This window comes from Palaemon carinicauda, chromosome 1, assembly GCF_036898095.1.
Source record: "Palaemon carinicauda isolate YSFRI2023 chromosome 1, ASM3689809v2, whole genome shotgun sequence".
NCBI lineage: Eukaryota > Metazoa > Arthropoda > Malacostraca > Decapoda > Palaemonidae > Palaemon > Palaemon carinicauda.
The window spans coordinates 274514248-274521747 of record NC_090725.1 but is presented as its reverse complement, the minus strand read 5'-3'; the positions used below and the strand labels follow the sequence as shown (position 1 = coordinate 274521747).

The 7500-nt window shown below is 37.7% G+C and overlaps 1 protein-coding gene across 1 annotated transcript in view; it reads left to right on the top strand.

The window, feature by feature from the left end:
- Window positions 1-7500, top strand: part of LOC137656593 (galactosylceramide sulfotransferase-like) — a 254369-nt gene that overhangs the window by 80412 nt on the left and 166457 nt on the right. The window lies entirely within an intron of this gene.

Sequence of the window (7500 nt, the reverse complement as noted above, 5' to 3'; positions counted from 1 at the left end):
CCATAAATGCTATAATTTATGTCCTTTTTCTACTAATGGTTTGGTCTTTTAGAGCTTCCGTTGTTTAAAAGTTGGCGTTTTCTCATTTAGAAAACCTGGCAACCCTGTTCTCCAGCAAGATGGTGCCCCAACACACTGGTGTTTGGGGGTTCGTGGATTCTTGAAACATTTCGAGAGTGGTGGATTTCAAAGGATTCCCCAATTCTCTGGCCATCCTATTCACAAGATATCACTCCCAAGGACTTCCTTCAATGAGGTTTCTTAAATATATTGTGAATCAAAGACATGAGATATCACTAATTGCATTCCCATCCCTGATATGGCTACGCTATAAGAAACATGGTATGAAATCGAGTACCTCATTATCTTCCCATTTGGTAATGATTTCCAATACATGGTCTTTAGAATTCTAGTTTAATGAAAGATTGAAAAAGGCAAATACGAATATGGCTAGGTTAAATAAAACTTGGAAATCAAATCGCCTGAAATTACATATAAAAATCAGACTATATATCAGTTTAGTGAGATCGGGTGTTACTCTATAGACATGCGTCATGGTATGACAATGAAGCAATCTCCAATAGATTTAGTAGATTTGAGAACAAATCCCTCAGAAGGGTATTGGGAGTTAAATGTCAGGGCAGGATTAAAAATGAAACTCGAGTGTTATATGTGGATGAGATCATGATGAAAGGTAGATGGAAATGGTTTGAGTATGCTCTTCGAAATCCCCAAGAGAGATTAGTTCACCAAATGTTCAGCTGGGCTCCACGAGGCACTAGAAGAGTTGGAAGACCCAGACCTACATGGCGTAGGACTATGAAGCGCGAAGTAGGAGGTGATGAGTGGAGAAGTATTGAATTAAAAGCTCAAGATAGAGACGACAGGCGAAATCTAATCGAGGCCTTTTGTGTCAATAGGCGTAGGAGGAGATGATGATGATGATTACACACACACACACACACACACACACACACACACACATATATATATATATATATATGTGTGTGTGTGTGTGTGTGTTAATATACATTATACAGTACCGAAAAAGTTGTATTCTACAGTAGGCGTACCGTTGGGCACTACGGCGTTTTCCCCAAGATGGAATAAGATATGCTTTGTACCTTCTGGCTTCGAACGCATGACAAGCAAAAACCAAAACAATGCAGCAGACATCAGGATAGATGTTGCAAGAATTTACTTTAAAAGTTTACAGCATGCTGAGCAAAAACTTACTGTAAGGAGAGAGAGAGAGAGAGAGAGAGATGAGAGAGAGAGAGAGAGAGAGAGAGGAGAGAGAGAGAGAGAGAGAGAGCACAACACAACGTATCACAGACATATGTAGCATCAGTTTTTCATAGATTATACAGGAGAAATTTATTTCAATGATGTTACTCTTGGTAAAATATTTTATTTTTCCTCGTTTCCTTTCCTTACTGCAATTTTCCCTATTGTAGCCCCTGACCTTATAGCATCCTGCTTTTCCAAGTAGAGTTGTAGCTTAGCAAGTAATAATAATAATAATAATAATAATAATAATAATAATAATAATCGAATAGCCAAATTTTTGTATTCGTACCTCAACATCCGGAAACAACTCGAAATTAATGATCTAAAGTATATTTTCTCGTGCGATTATTTCATGGGATCTCTGCCTCGCAGTCTTCGTATTCTTTGGCTGAGTAAAAACTGAAGAAGCGAAGAAAGTCCCTTTTAGAATTCTGGAACTTATCTCAGGAAATTCTCTTCGTCAAGAAAGCGGCCAAGTCTTCTCCTCCTTCCTTTCTCGTCCGAGTGATTTAGTTTCTTCTTTTTCGCATGTTTCTTTTCCTCCTCCTCCTCCTCCTACCCCCATCTCTCTCTCTCTCTCTCTCTCTCTCTCTCTCTCTCTCTCTCTCTCTCTCTCTCTCTCCTTTGAAAGAACGAACGAGAGACCTTGCCGGAATACTAAGAAGAGACGGCCATTGCTCCGCCAAAAGCCAAGATTTCAAAAGGATAAAAATAAATTATCTGGTTGTTGCAATATTCGACTGACTATATCACGGAGGATTATTCTCTGCATGTCCGCACGCTAAGTCCGTTCGTCCGTGTCCTTGTTTTTATTATTCAAGATTACAGAGCTTTAATGACAAAATATATCTAATCCCCCTTTACAATAAAAAAACACACACCCATATATATATATATATATATATATATATATATATATATATATATATATTTTCCTTTCCTGTCGAGCTGAGCAGCATTACTAAACGTACATATACTCAATCTCTCCCCGTCCCTAAGGTAGGGGGAAGTATAGTAGTCATACCCTGGTTAGTGTGTGTGCGTGTTTGTGCATACTTATCTAAATAATTTGCCGTCATTTTTTGAACGGTCAAGTACACTAGTATTAGGATAACATTTGAAAGCAAGTGAGATGTTCAGACAAAAGTGAGATGTTCAGACAAAAATTGCCTGAACTTTTCCCCCTAGAATTTTATGAATTATTCTTCCTGTATTCGGAAGGATGGGTATGAAAGAGTAGGTCTTGCAACCTTACCATTTGCAAATGATGATAAGGTAAGAAAGTTACGGTAGTGTGGGTCTTGCGATCTCGCCACTTGTAAATCACGTTAAATTCAAACGGGGGTTATTCAACTTCAGAATAAGAAAATATACACAATGAGAGAGAGAGAGAGAGAGAGAGAGAGAGAGAGAGAGCAACACATCATATTACAGACATGTGTAGCGTCAGAATACTAAATAGGATCTCTCTCGCATTGCAGTTATTTTACAAACAGCTGCAACAGAACAGCCAGTAATGGATTTTCCCTAACATGGAAATAAAAAATGAAATTAATTAATTTCGCGTTAAGCGATGAATAAAATATGAAAGTTGTTTGTAGAAAGGGTGAGGTGTACACTCAGTATTAAATCAATTCTCTCTCCTTACGAACGATAGAACCGTTTAATACAGTGAAATACAGAAATAATTTCCGTATATTTAACAGTAGAAAATTATTTTATTCGAAAAAAGATGTTATAAAAATCATTGATGTGCAGTTATATATGAAGCTAATAACTTTAAACCTTATCTAATTATATTAAATACTCTAAATGATATTTCCATAGATAATCACTTTGATCCTCATGCAGTTAATTAATTTTTACCTGTTGTAATAAAAAAAAATTGCTCAAACTCGTGTCACTCCACTCACGTCAGTTACACATAATATTAGAGACATATATTTGATGTAATATATATTAGATAATGTAATTTTTTTCACGAATGAACTTCTCCCTTATGTAAAGTCTGGAAATATATATATATATATATATATATATATATATATATATATATATATATATATATATATATATATACACACATTTAAATATGGGTGTATACATGTATATATTTCCTGTCACGCTGAGTAGCAACCACTCGGAAAGCACAATTTTCCACAAATTGCCCAAACTGCTGTCTGGTAGCTAGGAAAGGGGGTGGGGGGGGTTGAATCTGTATGTGCATATTTATCTAGATAGTTAGCCGTTATTTTTTACGGGTAGTGTACACAAGTATACTATGTATACCTGAAGCACTACGATATTGTTTCCATGCAATTAATATACTGAACATACAATAATCAATATACTACTACTAGATACTAATTTACAGTCTAAGAGTTAGATGGAATACAAAAAGACAAGGTGTCAAAACACCATTTTGATTTCCTGACAAAGCTAATCCGACGAACATTTGTTCAGGTAATCTATTGTTTTCCTTCAAATGATGCCCAAAGTAATCAGTTTGATTCATATATGTATCGAAAATATATGTTTTCATTTGACTCACATAAATTATAAGTAGATTTTAAGATTAAGGGTTGTGGTAGCCGATGTGGTAACGTCCCTGGCTGGGGAACGCCAGACTGGGTTTCGAGTAATGCTCAAACTCGTTAGTTTCTTAGGTTGCTGCAACCTCACCATCCTTTAGAGCTACTGATGGGGGTTTTGGGGGAACCTATAGATCTATCTGCTGATTCACCAGCAGCCATTGCCCGGGCCTCCTTGGCCCTAGCTTGGGTGGAGAGGGGCCTTGAGTGCTGATCATATGTTTATATGGTCAGTCTAGGAATTGTCCTGCTCGATAGGGTAATGTCACTGTTCCTTGCCTCTGCCATTCATGAAGAGCCTTTAAACTTGAATGTGTGCAATAACCCATCAAGTTATCAGCACCGGACGTCCAAAAGAGAGTTGCAACGCATCGTGCAACCAACGAATAGTGTAGACACGAGAATAGCTATACAGATGATTTCAAAATATTGGAACCAAGATATACAGTATGTCTACTGTAGGTCCTAGAGCTTTCAAATGTGCGGCTGCAAGACTATACAACAAACCCTCACTAAGACTGAAGATATTAAGGTTTTCAAGGAGAAACTGAAGACTTTCCTTTTTTTTCGAAATGCTTCAATAATGTGGATTTGACTATTAACACAGAATACGCTGTGTGATAAGTTAAATACCTAAGAATGTAAACGACTAAATGATCTTGTAGGTCGGTCCTGAAGTGCGCAGTGATCCGCCATGTGATAGGACCTGGAAAACAGCCTTTAAAGCAAAGTAAACACTATCTTCAACGGCTAGATATATGTGATGCCGAGATATTGATTTGAATTTCAAGCATTTTATTTTAGGCCCTTGTGCTTACTTGCAAGAAAATTTCGCTTCAAATGCAGTGAAAAGCAGGTTACAATGCTTCCAAAAGCATCTTATCGCTTGAAATTGGGACGTTAATAAGACCATCTTCTGCAAAGGAACGTTGAAGCTGTAACGGTCAGCTGACGCAGAAATACCGAAGTGAAATCAGAACTTTTTGGAAGATGCCGGCTTTGAAAACAAATCTTGTTTCGTGGAAATCACCTCCCTTAACTTTGTAACATTTCAACCATTTTAATCTTAACCATTTTCATACGTTTTATTTTGCACCAACATTAAATCATTTACTCATATTTTCTAAACTAATCTTAGATTCGTAACCCACTGTTTCCGGTGCTTGTCTAAAATGCCTTTTTTTAAACTTTAGCAACATTTGAGCTTATTTCTGATTTACACTAACTATCTATTGTGCAACTAACAGAGACTGCAGTCCGGTTATGTCAAAAAGAAAAACCGATATCTCCCCAATATAATAAAGAGCTAGATTCTGGCTACATCTATGAATATATATCCCACAAATTGCCCAAACTGCTGTGTGGTAGTTAGGAAAGGAGGAGGGGATGGGAAGGGTTTAATCTGTGTGTGTGCATATGTATTTAAATATTTAGCTGTCATTTTTGACGGATTGTGTACACTAGTACACTAGTATATAATTTTACATGACAATGAATTCTACTTTCAGTATACTCGTGCTATATTGTCCTCCTTACCTTCCAGGCTGTTACTTCATTTAATACATCTTTCTTTTACTCGACACAATGAGACATGTTTTCTGTCACTGTTAAATTTCATTCTTTTATCGCTTCCTTCTTATCTAGACATCACTGTCTTTACTTATCTACATTTCCTTGATATTTTTTCTTTACTCCATTCTTTGGAATAGCAAGACTATCTTCTTTGCTAGTTTCATCGATCTTTTCATTATGAAAGTAAGTTTCAAAAGCGTCTATCACTTTATATAATATATATATATATATATATATATATATATATATATATATATATATATTATATATATATATATATATTCATTCAAACTATTTCAGAGGATTTTTATTTTTTGTAAACATTCTTGGAATTTGTTCATTGGCTCCTCAAATTTTGCTGTACTCCTTCTTCTTCTATATGATTTTGCTTTAACTACCTCATCTTATCTCAAACTTCGCAAACTACGGACTGAACCTTGTCAGCACGCAAAGTTTTCGGTGTGCATGAAAGCATCTGAACAAGCCCAACGAATTTCTGTTTCTGCTCTTCATTAAGAATACTGTACTATTAACGTTCTCTAGATAATACTGTATTGTAAGGTTTAATATACCTGGAAACAGACGCATTATTAGTGATAGGATTAGTCAAGTTGAATACTACAATGGAAAAGACTAATCTTGAAGGACCAAGGTAAACCAGACTTTGGACAAAATTTGACTTGAAAGACGTGGAACTAAACAATATCTGGGGAGAGTACGATGATATGCAATACAGAGGTTGTGGTGGCCCTATTGGAAACGTCCCTGCCTGGCGATCGCCCGATTGTTGTTCGAGTGCCGCACGAGTTCGATAGTTTTTGATAGTGTTTACAATCTCACTATCCTTTTGAGCTAAGGATGGTGCCTTTGGGAGAGTCTACAGTATTCGTCTTCCTACTGAACCATTAGTAGCCATTGCCTGGCTCTCCCCTAATTCTGGCTTGGTTGGAGAGACGTTTTGGGCGCTGATCATGTATGGCCAGTCTCTGGGGCATTGTCTGTCTCTACGGCAATGTCACTGTCCCTTGCCTCTGTCTCTCATAAGTGGCCTTCAAACCTTTAAACTGTGCAGGCGAGCAGTTAGGTTGTAACCGAGAGACACTAGTGAATGCAACTAACTTTATTACAACAGATAGGGAGCTTTATAACAACCGTTCCAGGGAAAGGTCACAAAAATTCAAACAGATTGATGCAAGAAGATACAGACATAAACAGGCTATCAGTGCGAGGGGAGAGGTGATAAGGATAATACTAAAAAAAAAAAAAAAAAAAAAAAAAGAAGATACGGTTACAGTGTATGAGCATGTATGATACACGTGCGGTACATGGCTCCCCCTAGAAAAGACATGCATGTGAAATAGAGCACCCTGCTCTTGAGAGGCGTACTGTAGGCAGGTCATCTGGCAGGAAAATGCAGGCTTGAGGCGATCAATGGAGACCCAGTCTTCTTTGCTACACAATGTTAAGGAAAAATGCTTTCGGCATACGACGGATCATGAGGAAAGGGCCCGTGTAAGGGGACGTTAACGGTGGATTGCTAGTGTCCTTGCGCAGGAAAAACGTGCGTTTCCGAGTGCAGATCTGTGAGTATGTGTTGATTAGCTGAGGGCTTGTAAGTCTGACGGCATGGAGTAAATATTCCCACAACGTGACGGGGGGAGTCCACCACCAGCCGTGGCCTACATACACGTTTTATTTTTTTTTCTCTCTCTTTTTTTTTTTGGCCACTGACAACCATTTTGCACATTTCTTCACAGCACCCCCGAATTTGAAGTGGTAGTAGCTTAACTGCGGCCGATAGGCGTCAGTAAGTGGCGGTAGAGATCGGTGGGTACTACATAAGCAGGGGTGGTATATGTGGGTGGGCAGCAGGAGTAAGAATTGAACAGGAGTAAGAAACCAGCAGAGAAGTTCTTCGGTGCCAAAGTTTATATGGCGGCGATATAATTAAACTTCCATTGAAACCTTCTACGATCATTTTTATTTTCTAAGACTTTCCTTTGTAACTGGAATGGGATGAAGACGTCTAATTTATTAATCCAAAGAG